This window comes from Magallana gigas, chromosome 1, assembly GCF_963853765.1.
Source record: "Magallana gigas chromosome 1, xbMagGiga1.1, whole genome shotgun sequence".
In the NCBI taxonomy this organism is placed as follows: Eukaryota; Metazoa; Mollusca; class Bivalvia; order Ostreida; family Ostreidae; genus Magallana; species Magallana gigas.
The window spans coordinates 7,350,970-7,368,408 of NC_088853.1; the positions used below are offsets into that span (position 1 = coordinate 7,350,970).

Genomic DNA, 17,439 nt, shown 5'->3' on the forward strand with positions numbered 1-17,439 from the left:
AATATTGGTATAACCTCTTCTCAGTGGTGGTCAGATTCATTAAAAAGCATACTCATTGCTGATTTTATTCATTTATTAATTAATTTTTTTTTATTCTGAAAGAATATGTGAGTTTTAAAAAGTTTATGTACATGAACATTCATTGTAAAAGTTTTAATTGTATTCGGACAGTTGAAGATCGAGTAGAGAACACATGGTTAAAAATACTACTTAGTAGATTAATTGTCCAATACAAATCGAATTGGCTCTAAAATTTGCATATTCAAGCACACTTAAATTAATACATACATTATCTATATGTTAATAGAAACGTCTGTATGCTGAGTTATGTATTTGCTGTCGGATTAGGATTGTTCTTCCCCAAAAAGAAGCGTTCGGCGATCGCGTAAAAACGTTCTGTAAAGTACAACACCTGATTGGAGTACATGCTTATATATATATATATATATATATATATATATATATATATATATATATATATATATATATATATATGTGTGTGTGTGTGTGTGTGTGTGTGTGTGTGTGTAACCGAGCAGTCAAGGAAAATGAAGATGGTGTACTGTGTATCTGATGACTTTATTTTTATTTTGAATATAGAGGCATTGACCTACAAAATAATACATTATATGAGAAAACTGACAAAATGATAGAAAATACATTAGCTATAAGTTACCACAAATGCACTATTCGTTTCATAAAAAATCAATTACAGTGCGTACTATAAAGAAAGCTAACCTTTGAACTTTACAGACACATTCCAAGTATTGGTACTTTAATTACAAAAATACACTTTAGTATTGATAATGCAATTAAAATAAAACCAGAGACTAAACATTTACACTGATAAGTAAAACATAAGTTAATATGAAATTTACATACCATGAGATGCCACAGATATCAACCGGATGGTATTTTCTTGAAACGATATACTGCTCTAACTTAATTAGAATTATAGGTAACTTATTTAACAAGCTTCAAAATAATTGGTTAATATTATGAACCAATGAAATTACAGATAGGAAGAACTCAATTTACTTGCGCAGTAAAACTTTGACTGGTATAATTTTAAGATTCTATTGAACAAAACGAAAAATAGAAAATACAAAACGAATAAATACACATATACATATTACTCTACTATCACATACTCCCCCGGAACTTTATTAATCTGTCCTCAGATTACACAATTTAATATAAGTATCAAATAAATACACATAGAAATATACAATCGAATAAATAAGAACTCGGTATCAATTGAACACTGTTGTATTCACAAACACACGCTTTACTAAATAACTGGTTTTATTTCGGCTCTGTTCACAGTTCTTTTCCCAGAATCATCATTTTCCGCTTTAACTGTGTACACTGAATGGAACGGTTTGTCAGTTATGACGTAAACTTCCGGCTTCCACTTATCTTGGATCTTATCACGACCTTTGACTCCCCTGTTTCTGACATACACTCTATCACCGATTTTCATTTCTTCTTCGGTTCTCCCGGTGTCGTGTCTTCTCTTACGGTCGTCTGCGTTTCTGTTGATTTCCTCTTTTGCCTTGTTATACGCAAACGCCAACTTTTGGGAATGCAGTTCTATCCATCGATTGATGTTGACATCGTTGAACTGTGTACTATTTCTTCCAAGCATGAAATCAATAGGTAAGTTGGGATGTCTTCCAAACACGAGGAAATAAGGTGAGTATCCCGTAGATGCATGAGGTGTTACGTTGTAAGAAAACACAAGTTCTCTTATATATTCCGGCCACTTTCTTTTCCTAGCAGGTGGTAACGATCGTAGTAAGTCATGCAGGGTCCTATTGAAACGCTCGCACTGGCCATTGCCTTGGGGATGGTAAGGCGTTGTTCTCGTCTTCTTCACCTTGTAGAGATTACATAGTTGTTTTTCCGCTTCAAAACATTTCCCCTGGTCTGAATGGATACGCTTACACACACCGAATTTGAAGAACAGTTCATTCACTAAAACTTTAGCCACCGTCTGCGCCGTCTGATCTCTTGTTGGTACAGCGATTGTCCATTTAGTGAATATATCCGTTATTACTAACACATTCTCCAGTCCTTGGGCTTTCTCCAACATAGAAAAGTCGATCGCTACACATTCTAATGGTTCGGATGCTGTTAAATGTCCCATGTTGGTATGCACTTTTGGAGGAGGAATCTTCGAAATTGCGCAACGATTACACTGTTTACAATAGTTCTTTACTTCTGCAAACATTTTGGGCCAGTAACATCTCATTCGAATGGAATTAAACGTTCTTTCAATACCTTGGTGTCCTAGTTCATCATGAAGACTCTGTGAAACGAATTCCTTAAAACACTCTGGTAATAGAATCTGTGTAAGTTCTCCAAGTTTTGGATCCTTGATCTCCCTGTACAATACTCCATCTTTCACTGTAATGTGCTTTAGCTGTCTTATAAGAATCTGAACACTTTTACTTTGCCTCCTCGCGAAACTAGCTTTCGGAACTGTATTTGTGTCTACAAACACTTTGCACACGCTAATCGATTTATCTTTTGACTGCATCTCGGCCAATTCTTCCATAGAATAAGTTGGAAAGGTATTCACAAAAGAAACATCAAAAGATTCAATAAATATAACCGAGTTTTGTGCTGACTTAATTTCCGGAGGAATTATGGATCCCTGAATGCACTCACAAAGAATATCACTTGGTAGGCGAGATAACACATCAGCGTTCACATTCTGCTTTCCAGGTCTGTATTTGATTTCAAAGTCGAACTCCGCAAGTTGTGATGCCCACTTCTGCTCATACGCACCGAGCTTCGCTGTTGAAAGATACTTTAACGGATTATTATCTGTTATCACAGTGAATTTATTTCCAAAAAGATAATCTCTAAACTTTTCCGTGACACTCCATTTCAGGGCCAATTACTCTAACTTCAGACTGCTCATATTCTTTGCCGTCCGCTCATTTGGTCGAAGACTTCGGCTAGCGTATACGATCACAACCACCCGTCCGTTTTGATTTTGCGACAATACGGCTCCAAGTCCGTGTGCGCTTGCATCCGTTTCCACCACAAAAGGTACGGTAAAATCCGCATATCCGAGTAACGGGGCTGTCGACAACACTTTCTTTAGCTCTTCAAAGGAATCTTGACACTGTTTAGACCAATCATCTCCAAATTTGGTTTTGGGGTGTTTCATGTTGTTTTTAGATATTTCTAATAAAGGTGCGGCAATCTGAAAAAAATGGCGAATGAAACGACGATAGTATCCTGCAAATCCCCAAAACGATTTCACTTCTTTCACTGTTTCAGGTTCTTTCCAATTGGTAATACACTAAATCTTTTCTTCATCTGTACTAATTCCGTTTTTGCTCACAACATGGCCTAAATATTTCACAGATGGTTTGAAAAATGTGCACTTTTTCATTTTCAACTTTAATCAATGCTGTTTTAAAATAGTAAACACTCTGTCAAGTCGCTTGATGTGTTCCTGAAGGGTCTTGGAATATACGATGATGTCATCTAAGAAAACTAACAGAATGTTGAAAACTTCTTCCCTAAAACAGTGCTGCATAAGACGTTGGAACGTTGCCTGTGCATTTGTAAGTCCAAATGGCATGCGGTTGAATTCATACAATCTAAAGGGAGTCGTAAACGCGGTTTTCTCCTTGTCTTCTTCTGATAATGCTATCTGGTTGTATCCTGAGGTAAGATCCATTGTGGAAAACATAACGGAACCATGAAGAACGTCAAAGGTTTCTTCGACTCTGGGTAACGGAAACTTGTCCTTAATTGTTTTGTCGTTCAATTTCCTGTAATCTACGCACAGTCGGAGTGAGTTATCCTTCTTTCTAACTAAAACAATGGGAGATGCAAATGGACTTGTGCTTTCACGTATCACATTATTCTTCAACAATTTTCGAATGTGTTGCTTCACTTCGTCTAATTGGGATGGTGGAATGCGACGATACTGTTGTGAGATAGGTTTACTGTCAACGAGGCGAATCTGATGTTTGATGGTATCTGTACAGCCAATGTCATCATCGTCCTTTGAAAACACATTTTTATGTTTCTGAAATAATGACGTAATTAACTCTTTCTCCTCCATGCTGCAATCCAAATGATATATATCAGCCGGTATTTCAAATTCCTGTTCTGATGACGTAACCACTACTTCTTCACTCTGGAACTCATGAATCCTAATTTCTTCTACATTTCCTACACTTTGAAATTCAATTTTAGAATGTTCACTTTCAATTTCACATCTTGATACGGTCCCAATTCTCGTTCTTGGTTTGATGAATATGTCCTCATCTCCCACATTTGCTGCCCGAACACACATTTGACCTCCAGCAATATTGGTACAAGTATATACCGTTTTGAAATTTCTGTGTAGATGCGCTCCGTTGGTCAAAGGATTCACTACTATATCACCGTCGATATTGGGCCCGGTACAACAAAGCACTACAACGGTATTGGCTGGTATGCGTATAGGAACTGTTCCACTTAATCTAGCAAATCCATGTATAGATTTTCTATCGCACTCGGTTGTTTTTGCGAACACTTCACTTAAAATTCCGTCAGTAGGAACATCAGAGTTTGAAAGAATATTCCTGCATAAGTTCAGAACGTTCATTTCTAAAATGCCGGGTACAGCTTCTTTACGTTTTCTCGTAAATTCATCAGTTGCATCTTTGACAATAAGAAAACCACGCTGTTGAAATACATTTCCACAGTACTTCACATCAAATTCAACGTACCCAATGTATGGAATAGTTAATCCATTGGCAGCTTTAAGTTGTAACATACATTTTTCACTAAGAGTTTTTCCAAGGGGCTCTAAGAACTTCCTGTAAAAACTGTCAGTAATTGTAGATACCATGGATCCCGTATCGACTAAACACGGAATATCTACATCACACACTTTAACACTAATCACCGGACACTGTCCTATTGCTCGATACTTGAATTAGTCTTTTTCACTATCATCTGTTGTCACCGGTAGCACTTCAAAAATAGTCATTTCACGTAATAAATTCATTTTCCACAAATTTAATATATAAGTATAAATCTGCACATAAGTTATCTATGCAATATTAAATCAACAAAAAAAATCTACTTCCGGTGAGATATCTCAATCATCTCAGGAAGCTTTTTCAAAACACATTTTGTACCCGCGAGATCTCAGAAACTATAAGTGATCAAGACACAAATCTTTCGTAGATGATAGACATTTGATTGAAGATGTGTTTAACCGGTTTCATTTTGTCTTCCGTTACTTCCGGTCCACACCGGAAGAGTTCAAACAAATCGAGTTGTTTATCAGTTTAACTGTTTTTCCTTGATATGTTTAGTTAGATAAATGAAAAGTAATGTATAAAAGGCAAGTATACAAGAAATGTTGAATACAATTAACATTGAACACTTCCGTTTGGCCGTTTCCTGTCCCGAGACAAAAAACCTGATTTCGACGAGATCCCAAAAACGGTAACAACTTGAACAACCAAACTTTGTGGGAAGATAGACCAATGTATGTGCATGTGTTAACTCTATTTTGTTTTATCCAGCGTAACTTCCGGTTGTCACATGAAGTACACCCAATTTTGATTTTTTAGAAATATTCTGGTGTTTTAGCATTGAAGTAACATTTTAGCTATAGAAATACAAAATGGTCATCTACACATGTTAAAAAGTAGTTCTACTTCCGGTGAGACATCTCAAATATCTCAGGTAGCCTTTTTTTAAAACAAAGTACCCACAAAATCTCAGAAACTGTGTTAGATCAAGACACAAAACTTCTATAGATAATGGACATTGATTTAACTTGTGTTTTACGGGTTTCATTGGTCCTACGTCACTTCCGGTTATTACTAGAAACGTTCAAGCAATAAAACTTTTTTTTTTATTTTAACTTTTTTAAAACATTTTACTCAATGTGATGAACGGTAACGTACCGTAGGTAAATGTACTAATATTTATACTTTCCATTTTTTAAGTCACTTTCGTTTGTTCGTTTCCGGTCCCGAGACAAAAACTTTTTTTCAACGAGATATCATAACTAACAAAAACTTGAACATCCAAACTTTGAGGAAAGACACAATGTACATACTATAGCCATTTTCTGTTTACAAGATAAATGGATTTTTTGTGCAGATTAATTCATGAGGAACAAAAGACCTTTTTGTTGCTATAGCAACAAGTGTCTAGTTGTTATTATTTGCGTAAATTACTTAAACTTGAAATGGAATTAGCCCATAGTTTTTGCAATTGGTATATTTCTTCCATAAGGATAATGTGTGCTTAATTACGTTGAATATTATTCAGTAGTTCTTGAGAAGAAGATTTTTAAAATTCATCCCCTTTTTCTACAGTTTCGAAATTTTCTCCGCTTTTAATAAAGGAAAGTCTTTGCTATCTGCAATTTTTAATCCTCTTACAATAAGGAGGCTTTGTGCCAAATACAGACGGACGGACGAACAGACAGAAGACGGACAAAATGTGATCAGGAAGGGTTTTAAAGTTTCTGCAAATTAAAAACTTTTTTTTTTCTTTCAAAAGGAGATAATTGGGAAAAGTAAAACTAAGTGTGTTTAAAAAAACACTTTCTCATTAGAACCACTGGGACATTTTTAACCAAACTTTGCACAAAACATCATTGAAAGTAAGGCTTTCAAGTTTTTTTGTTTTTTTTTTACAAAAAAAGAGTCATTTCTCCTTTAAACATGAGATAGTTAAGAAAGAATATTAAAACAATGTTGGAGGTTTTAAAAATATATTTTCAGAAACCACTAATACAACTTCAATCAGGTGTAAACTAAATTTAAAAAAAATATATTTGGGGAAAGGGCTATCAAGTTTGATAAAATAATGATCCAGTTGTAATAAATTGAAGGGTAATTACATGGGATTGCTTATATACCATGAAAAAATTTAAGCTTCTCCTTCAGATATAAATAGTCTATAATAACAAAGTTTATCCATATAACTTTCTGATATATGATATAATTGATTTTTTTTTTAGGCAGAAATCGCGGGCACAAAATTTGGGAGAAAAATAATAAACAGTACGAAAACAATAATGTCTTCTGTTGGAAACAAAAGACTTAAGTAATAATTAGTGCTAAAACTATAAAATTTGTTTAAAGGTTGCTGTCTTGAAATGAACAAAAAAAAACATTTTTTTACCCTTTTATTGTATATATGCATACAAAATGTAGAAAAACATGTAAAATTTGAACATTTTTCATGGAATTGTCATCCGTTTCCAGGTACCCGGGTGTGTTTGAATTTCATTTTAATGAAACGCACACATCACACTTGTAGGTCTTACTAATTTAGCAAAGTTAAAAGGAGACTAGAAACCAGAATATATAAGATATCCACTAAATATGATTATAGGCTTACTTTTTCATGAAAACAAGAAATCGCATTTTGGGCGACATGTCTTTTTTTGTGAACAAAAATGCTACAAATCATCCATTTACCAAAAAAAAAATCAATTTTAAATATTTTAAATATGGTTGTTTTCAAATATGTGTAAAAAATGACTCAAGTTTCATAATACTAGGTTGATGTGTTCAAACTAATGCTTCTTGTGAAAATCAAAAGATAGGGGGAGGGTATACATGTAAAGGTATATCTAAGTGATGTGATGCTTTTATCATGATAATATCAAATAGATGTATGTAGTATTGAATTAGATTTCTTATTTAAGGAAGTTAAACAACAATTGACCTCTAAAAGATTGGGTAAAAGGCTTTATCTATGAAGAGCCCTATGAATCTGTGTTAAATAGAGGAAAGTGGAAATGGTGGGTTCACTTAAATGGCTATATTTTTCTGAAACCTCAATGGAATTGGCAAAATGTGGTATACTTTTTCTCAGAATAGCATAAGCTTTTTAATTTTAAGACAAGATGACTTTTCAGAGAATGTTAGTGTATGTTAAATGTAGCAAGGGACAGTTTCGAATAAAATACCCGTCAATATTTTTGAAAAATTGAGAGTTGCTGTACCTTAAGGCTTATGAGTGTTGCTAAAATTCATGAAATGATTTTTAATGATTATCATTAGTTAGAGGGGTGTCTCTTGTTGAAATTGATATGCATTATGTAGGCCCCTTATGTTAGGTACATAAGAATCAGAAGTAAAATGCGAAACCTGCGGCTATGACTGTTGTGCTGACTTCACACAGTGAAATTGCAAGTTACAGACGGGAGGTAAAATAACACGAAAAGTAGGTGGATGGGATTTTGTAAACTATACACCGGTAAGTTTCTGACATGTGATAGTGCAACATGCACATGGTACGGAAGGTCAGCCCTCTGCAGGGAATTAGCTGGGGGAGGTCTAAAAAGCTGAAAAATCATGAAAAATTAGCAAAATATGAAAGGGTCAAAATCTCATAAAACCAGTATGTAGAGAATTTTACAGGTTTTGACTAGTAATTTTCTTCAGAAATTGGTGATTGGCCTTATAAAGAGTGAATTTAAGGTATATGTGCTGAATGGGAACAGAGGAGATTCTAGTTACAGAGTTCCAAAGACATGCAACCCTTGGCTACAATGAATTGTATCAAAAAAACTGTCCCCTGCCACCTATGGTATAGGCACTCATCCTATATGAGATGTTATAGAAATTGTATATGGCCTTCATTTGATTAAAACTACAAGAAGAGAGTGTCATTTAGGGCTAAACATTTGGGTAATTACCACTGTCTTATGACAGCATCTAGGTTTTTTATTATTATTTTTTTTTTACTTTTTCTTTTATTTTGTATTTTTTCCTTCAGTTTTTAGCTCACCTTAACCAGAGGTTCAAATTAGCTTTTTTTTTTTATCGTGTTGTCCGATGTCAATCCTTCCGTCCGTCTGTTAGTTCGTCTGTAAATTTTCACATTTTTGACTTTTCACTAAAACCAACATGCCAAATTTAACAAAACTTGATACAAAGCACATTCTAGGGAACGTGAATTACCATTGTTAAAATAAAAACTACAATCAAAAAAGGGAGATAAATGTGAGTCCTTCTAAATTAGGCGCACGTCTTAACAAAATCCTCTCATGAACCACTGTACTAGAAACGCTAATAATAACAACAAAGCTTGAATATATAGTGAGAATTTTAAAATGTAAACATTGTGACCTCCAGACAAATACTGGGGCCCAAGAGGGGTTTAAAGTTTAACAAAGAAACATATAGGGAACATCTTTAAAAATAAGAAATCATTATAAGAAGATGTAGATTATAAATTGTGAAAATCGTGACCCCGGACTTAAACTAACACTATGAGGGGTGTTAAGTTTAACATAGAATACCTGTGTATAGGGAAAAATTTCAAGAAATATAAATCTACAATTTATATTATTACTATACAAGTATATTAAGATATTGCAGACGATAAATTACTAAGGTCTTCCGTTTCCAACCTTTTTTTTTTTAGAATTCATGCTTTTTTTTAGGAGTTTAAGTCATTGTTGTTACGTTCTTATAGTGCACAATCCTTAAAAACGGGAATTGAAAAACGAAACATTCTTTTTCTTTTCTAGTAAAACACAGAATATGGAATTTAAAAAAATACATGCATTACCTTTTTGTTATTAACTAAATGCATTTAAAATCTACCTTGAATCAAAGCTGTGTGTGTACCATTACGTAAGCTCTCTGTAATGAAGTTCTTTTTTGATTGTGTTGGGGTGGTAGCGAAAACGACACAGTAAAATAAACAAAACAAAGTGAATTTATTTATCAACAAAACAAATTAAAATATTAGAATATGAAGAGACTCACACTCACAAACACACACCCTCACTCTCTCACTAAAAAAAAAATATTACTTTAAAAAGTTAATCAATCAACACTGACAATGAAACAACAGTGAATGAATTTTTAACACATTCAATTGTCAGTATATATATATATATATATATATATATATATATATATATATGAAACAAATAAATGCTTTAAACGCTGGCTAAATATAGCTATAACAGTATGTAAAGGAAAAAACTAACAAATCAAAATTACCAATACTGTTATATGTAATTTCACAGAAAAGGTAAATTGAAATGTTATCTGTAATTAAACAATCAATTTTTATCACTAGGTAAACTGATAAATCATTTAATCATAAAATAGAATTGAAAGTTTAGCTTCAAATAATTGCAACAGTCCCCTAAAATAATCACCACTGGGCCTCCATAGCACGCAAAACACAAACAAAACGTTCCGTCTCCAGTCCTGGACTCGAAGGTCTCTCACTGGAAAACTATCCACACAAGGCCTCCTGACAATAAACGTTCAAACACGAGCTCCCGTGCGTCCCACTTGCGTTACGCGCTGCTCCGTTAATTGTTCTCAGTCCAAGTCCAGCCCTACAAATGCTACGCTAAGCCTTCGAGTGACTTTTTGCCATTGACACACCGGCTCAAACAATATAAATATCCCTTCACTGAAACAATAATTACCTATTCTAAAACCTATAGATATACTCATTTATACAACGAAAATAACAAAGACCACACCCCGTAAATATACTATGAAACTGACAAAATATATACAAAAACTTACCGGCTGGAGAAAAGCAAATGCCCAAACAGATTCACAGTAATTTATGGCTACCAGTCTACCTCACTAACTTCTGGACTTCACCAAAATTAACAAACTGGAGGACGAATTCAACAACGTGGCCGCACACTTGACAAGCAGCAACGGCTCTTACTCACCAAACCGGTAATGCTAAAAATAGCCCTAATACCGAACACTCTCGATTGACAAATATGAAACACAACTTGGTCCAAAATTACAACTATTTATACAAACAAAATACAAAACTGAAAGAAACTGAAATCAACTCCATCACACTCTCCCTCTCCAGCGGCCGAGAAAATAGGTCACCATGGTCGCGGCTGGACTACCTAGCGGTCAGCGGTTATCTAATACACGAGAGTTGCGTCTCTCATATATGAGTTTATTTTGCCGCGAACTCAAGAATTGTTTTAGTTTTGATTATATATAAATTTTATGGATTAAACGATTGAGTGTCAATTAAGAAATCGTTCAGTTAAATAATAAAAGCAATGTCATTCTCAATCTAAAGCAATAATAGACATAGATCAATTGTGGGTTTTAAGTTTAAAATAAAGGACTATTTGATAGAGTAAGGTCATTATATTGCAAACTTTTCAAATCTTCCTGGGTTCTGAGCTGTGCGTGTCTGTGTGTTGTACCTTTACGTAATCTATACTTCGCACACGGCCGAGGAGATCAGCCACGGCTGCACTACCTAGCAGTAAGCGGTTATCTAATACACAAGATTCGCACACCGCGACGCACACTTACATGCATATGAACGTGTTTAAGTTTATATAGCCGTAAATACACGAGCTGTTTTAATTTTATGTTATAAAAATTATCCCATCTTGTAATTATTTAATTAAACATTTAAGGGTAAATGAATATAAATGAACGATATAACTCCAAATCAGAAACATCGTCACACAAAAATTAATGGTTGGTTTGTTTATCTAAAATATTATAAAAACTGGACAAATAATGTTTGAAATCAACACCCCCCTCCAAAAAGAAAATTAAACCTTTAAAATATGATGATCCCTCGCACATGGGTGAGGAGATTCGGTTTAATGAAGAATAATGACCCCCGTAGAATAATGACCGGGGGTCATTTTTCTACGTAGAATGATGCCCCCCCCCCTCCCCCAGCTTAAGAATAATTGGATTTTTCTGAAGAAAAAAGACCCAGGGGTTATTTTTCTTCATGTTAAACATGAAGAAAAATGACCCCCATCAAAAATGACCCCCCCCCCCCCCTAAACATGAATAGAAATTGGTTACCCCGTATCCAAAAAATGACTTTGAAATTACTAAATTTTTCACTCTGTTAAACTGATTTTGAAGTTATAAACACCGAACTTGTGAATAAATCGCTGTATATAGTTTTTCATATCCGTAGCAAACACACGCAAAACACTCTGACATTGCCACAAATTGATTATTAACAGTTACGGTAATTCTCTCGTCGACATTTGGCGGGAAATGACGCAAATAAAGAAAAATTCATACACAATGAGGATACTGTGTGATAATAAACGAACAATTATTATGAAAGAATAATTGTTGTAATGATATAAGCAATATGCATTGGTGAATGAATTGTCAATCGAAGAATGATTCATGTATATAAATTTATGGAAAAAGACTAAGGGGCAGGTAACGTAGGAATATGAATACTTCTTATTTACATTTCTTGGGGAAAGTGATTTTAAAAAAATCATTCCGCGTTAGTTTTGTTTTCTTCTACGTAATACATGAACATCAATATTCTAAACATCTGTTGTAATGTTGTTTTGCGATCATGAATAGACTTTATTCTTTTGGAACAAATTTGTTAAGAGTACCTGACTATAATAAATCTTAATAGATAATAAACAGTGATCGATTATAATAAGAAAAGATTGTTTCTAAAAGCGTTGAAAAGAGGTTAGGGCCCATGTGAGGGGTTTATATCCCCCTTGATTTTGATCACACGATCTTTATTGTATCCAAAGTTACCAAAGCTCATACAAACAATTGTATGAGCATTGGTAACTAGTCATCTTGATATTAATTTAGCTAAAGTATGCCGAGGATAAAGTAAAATATATTTTCTGTACGAGTACTCTCAGTACTTTGACGATTTTCCTTGTTGGCCGTTAACTTCTACTGGCGTAATGGCTGTTGTCAGTGCCTACTAACTTAAACTTGGTTATAATGCCTAACAGTCAAGTAAACTTTTCATAGTTTTGGTTTCATCATTAATTCTCGGTGATGAACTTGAATACCCAGCAGTGTGCATTGTGGAAATCCTCAATGCAAGTATAATGCATGAACAATATGAAAATTCTAGTAGATGCGACGGCGAAGCGCGAAGATGCGAAGACAAAAGTGCTAAGTTGCGAAGGCGAAAAAGTGATAGTACTATCGCTTCTTCGCCTTTGCAACTTCGCACTCTCGCCTTCGAAACTTCGCGCTTTCGCCTTTTTAGCTCATCGAGACGAAGTCAATGGGAACATATGCTATACCCCCGGCGTCGGCGTCCGGAGCTGGTTAAAGTTTTAGTTTTAGTTCAGCTCCTGTATTTAAGCTATTACTTGTCCTCTCTTCACCAAAATTACACGAATGATGCATCTGGACCTACTGAATCTGGTTCCTAACTTTCAGATGCTGGAGGAGGTTAAGGTTTTATGAGCAGGTTAAAGTTTTTGTTGTAGGTGCCCTTTAATAGCAATATCTAAGTTTCTGCTGGTCCGTACCTCACCAAACTTGCATTGATGGTGTATCTTATGATACTGATGCACCAGACAGGCTTAAGTGCTGAATCTGAGATATAGGTTTCGGATCATTGACGAAGTTAAGGTTTTTTGGAGCTGGTTAAAGTTTTTGTCGCAGGTGCCCTCTACTGATTATATCTTAGTTACTACTGGCCATATCTTTACTACTATATTAAAATAATAGACTCGAATTTTTTATCTTTAATACCGATAAATCGGAAAGGTAATTTCTTTTGTGTTATATATTTTAAACATCATTGGAACTTGATGATTACCAATTTGTTTTTATTTTTTCTCAATAAAGCTTCGTTTATTAATAGTCAACGAAAATTCCTAAAAAATTCCGGAAATCATCTGAAGTTTTTGGATTCTGTAATCTTGCTCATGCGCATTACATTAAATAACGGGAGTCTCTTTATTTTATGTTTCCACAATATCACATTTGCATGAATAAACTTGGAAACGATAAAACAAATGCGTGTTAATTTTCATTGGAATTGTTTTGTTTTCTGTTCACAAAAGAAGATACGGGAGATAACTCTTACTATAAAAATCCTGAGGGTTTCGAATACATGTCAACATGGTGTGTAAAAAAACTTTCTTGCAATAGATTGTTAAATTATGCAATTATAGATTTAAACTTTTCGAAGAAAGGTATTTACAGCTTCAAAACGGGTTGTTCCTAACAATTTGACGGTAATTTTCAATGTAACTTTCTTATTTTTCTCCAATTTAATTGCTTTGGAGCGATTCTGCAATTTTCTGCTACATTACGGGTATATAGGAGGCATTTAAACTGTGGTGAAGGCCTTTCCCGAGACAGTTAGATTATTCCAACTCAGCAGAGTATAGTAAAATTAATAGCATTATTGTAGACTTAAAGTTTGGTTATGCAAATGTCAACAATGTACGGTGTTTCGATGTACCTATTTTGTTAATACCCGATATCATATGCAATGTCAACCCGTGCACGCACGGGTCAAAGTCTAGTCTTCATTAAACTTGTATGGATGGTGCGTCTTATGATACTGTTGCACCTGACAGGCTTGAATGCTGAATCAGAGCCATAGGTTTATTATTCTTGATGAGGTTAAGTTTTTTGGAACAGGTCACATGTTTTATAGATGATAGCTTGCATAGTTGATTTAACTGTATTATAAATGAAACGCAGAGGTTGCTTTAGATGCAGAGCCTGATCTCCATTATCAAGGATGCTAGAGAAATCTCCTACCTCACTCAAACGTGCTTGATAGATAGATGTGGTTGTTGTTAAATGATGTAACATGATGCATATGATATAGTATTGTATTATTTGAAACACTATTGTTTAATAGGATACAATATAATACCATGTTATATTGTAAAACGTTATATGATACGATAAAATATTGTATCATTTTTTTTTTATGATATGATATTGTATCGTGATATTGTTATGTATAGTATTGATTTTTATGATACAATATTATAAAATATCGTATCATACGATATTGTGTATTGTTATATTCAGCAGTATATTCTCACTATATAACTCCATATAAACGAATAGTCAATAATTGTAATCTTAACTCGTCCGAAAAATATTGACCGGTCAATATTTTTTTGATATTGACCGGCTTTTTATGGTATGTTACGGTATTTTATGGTATTATATGATATATATTGTGAGTATGATAGGATTTTTATTATTGTATTGATTAACATATGAACATATGATTATCAAACAATTTTTTAACAGACGATATACGATATTGTGTCAAAAAAGAATCCATGAATATCTAAGATCATAAAGGATGGTTTTCATATAATATGATAAGGTGGTCTCATAAATGTGATGCCTCATAAATGTGATGCCTCGTCTCGGTGAGCTTTGTAATCTGTGATTACCTATGTTTTATAATTGCGGAGCTCTCCATCGTTTAAAGGGTTCCAAGGCATATTTTGGTTGTTTTTTTTTTAAATTAATAAAATAAAATTATCCAGGGGGATAGGATCCGGACTCCCTCTCCCGTTTTACTGCGTAAAATTATTAATATTGAATTTTCCGGGAGGCGGACCCCCTCTCCCCCTCTAGAACCATGCATGGGCAGGGAGTGTCGCATAATGAAATTATAATGTCACTGTGTTTGGTCCACGGTAAACAGACGGCTGGTAAGTGACAGGAGTCTAAAAGTGCATATGTACACATTATGGCGGACATTAAATTTTGTGTGGAGTAGATAATGATTAGGCATAGCCAGCACTGGTAAACATATATGTTACATGTACACATTAAAATATTTAGGCCAATTCGAAAGTGCGAAGATGCGAAGGCCAGAGTGCAAAGTTGGGAAGGAGCGATAGTAGTATCGCTCTTTCGCCTTCGCACCTTCGCACTTAAGGCATCACATCTTCTCGCTTCGTCGTCGCATCTTCGCACTTTTGCTCCTTCGCCTTCGCACTATCGCTCTTGCAACTTCAAGTGTGGCCCTATCGGAACACCATAGATATATGTAAATGTAATTGTTAAGATGACAACCATACCCCGATGCAATACGTCAATTTCTCGTTATAATAGAAGGATTTTTATTTTCTAAGATATTATAATACCCCTTCTTTCACTTTTATTTCACAAGTTTATTTGAATATGTATTATAATTTATGTTACTTTCTGTAAACTGCAACAGTAAAAATTATAACAGTGTAAAGACCATTTCACAAATAATAAAAAAAAATATACTGAAAAACTTTAATTTACAAGGGGGTCATTATTCTACAGGGGTCACTTTTCTTCAGGTGGAGTGTGCTCATTTTTATGAAAATGACACTTATTTTTCAGGCAAAGGGGTCATTTTTCTACGTAGAATAATGACCGGGGGGTCATTATTCTACGTAGAAAAATGACCCCCGGTCATTATTCTACGAGGGTCATTATTCTCCATTACACCGGCGCGAGTTAACAAGTGATCCGGGGTCGGTTCGTGTTCTTCTATATGTACCTTATCACGCGTTCATGTTTCACATTTTGCACGGACACAACTATATTTTATTATGTTTTCAACTATTCTATTGATTAAAGATGAAAAGATAAATTTATTTTATTGTACAGTTGATTAAACATTGATTTATACGAGAGCGTACAAGGAAGTTTAAAATTCAAATCAAATTATAATCACAGTTCCACGTTACATGTTGAGGCGAACTCAATGCTGCGTACCAACCCCCCCCCCCCCTCCTCCCGCCCCGCTGACAAGGGCTTGCCCTGAATTTTTTTGTAATTGGCGAAAAGATATCCTGATCTGTCGAAAATCAGTTTTTGGTGACTTTTTCTTATGTGTAAAATTTTGTTTCTCTTTCCCACCCGTTTGTTTATTCGGATAGTCTGTGTTTACTCAATTGCCACGTGCGACAGAGAATCTTGTGTCGCTTCAGCGCACACAGCTCGAAACACATATTGCCCCAGGTCATCAATTGTTACGTAATTTAGTAACATTTGGAAGGTTGCTTTTACTACTTGTACCATAGCTTGGCGAGTTTTCTACTGTTAAAAGTGTGGGTTATTTGTACATACACCACACTGTTTTGTTTTTTTAACTCCGCCCACTATCTCGAGTAAAAACAACATCAACAAAGTTGTTTTTAGCGCGTCCATAATACTCCACAGTGAAAGGTTCCTCCAGATCAAAATTGCCAAAACTCAACACGAATAAATAACTTAACTAACTTAGTTCGTCGAATAAATCTTATATTTAGCTCGAGACAAAACAATATCGGCAATGGCTTTGTTAGAAAGACTCTATTTTAATATTCCTCTCCATGTGTGCGGACAAGTAGAGAAACGCGTGTTAAATGAAATAGGGGTATCCTGATTAAAGGTTTTATAGAAAGTCAATCACGTGATAGGAAAGCGCTTGAATAGAAAACTTGTACAGAGTGAATAGTGGTAGCCAATCGAATTTGACATTAACCGTTCACGGTTTCGCGGCATGCATTTCTCAAATAATTTTTTTTTTTTTTGCTTTTTGATTAATTTTGTTCAAAATATATATGTAATTGATTTTTAATCCACGTTTTAAAAACATACATTGATACAGAGTATCAAACAAGATTTTGAAAAACTAATTACCTTCATCAATTTTAATTTAATT

At 34.4% G+C, this 17,439-nt stretch overlaps 1 protein-coding gene across 2 annotated transcripts in view; it reads left to right on the forward strand.

Annotated features, from left to right (window-relative positions):
* Positions 1-17,439, forward strand: part of LOC105326717 (transient receptor potential cation channel subfamily M member 2) — a 143,976-nt gene that overhangs the window by 60,432 nt on the left and 66,105 nt on the right. The gene's annotated exons all lie outside the window — the stretch shown is intronic.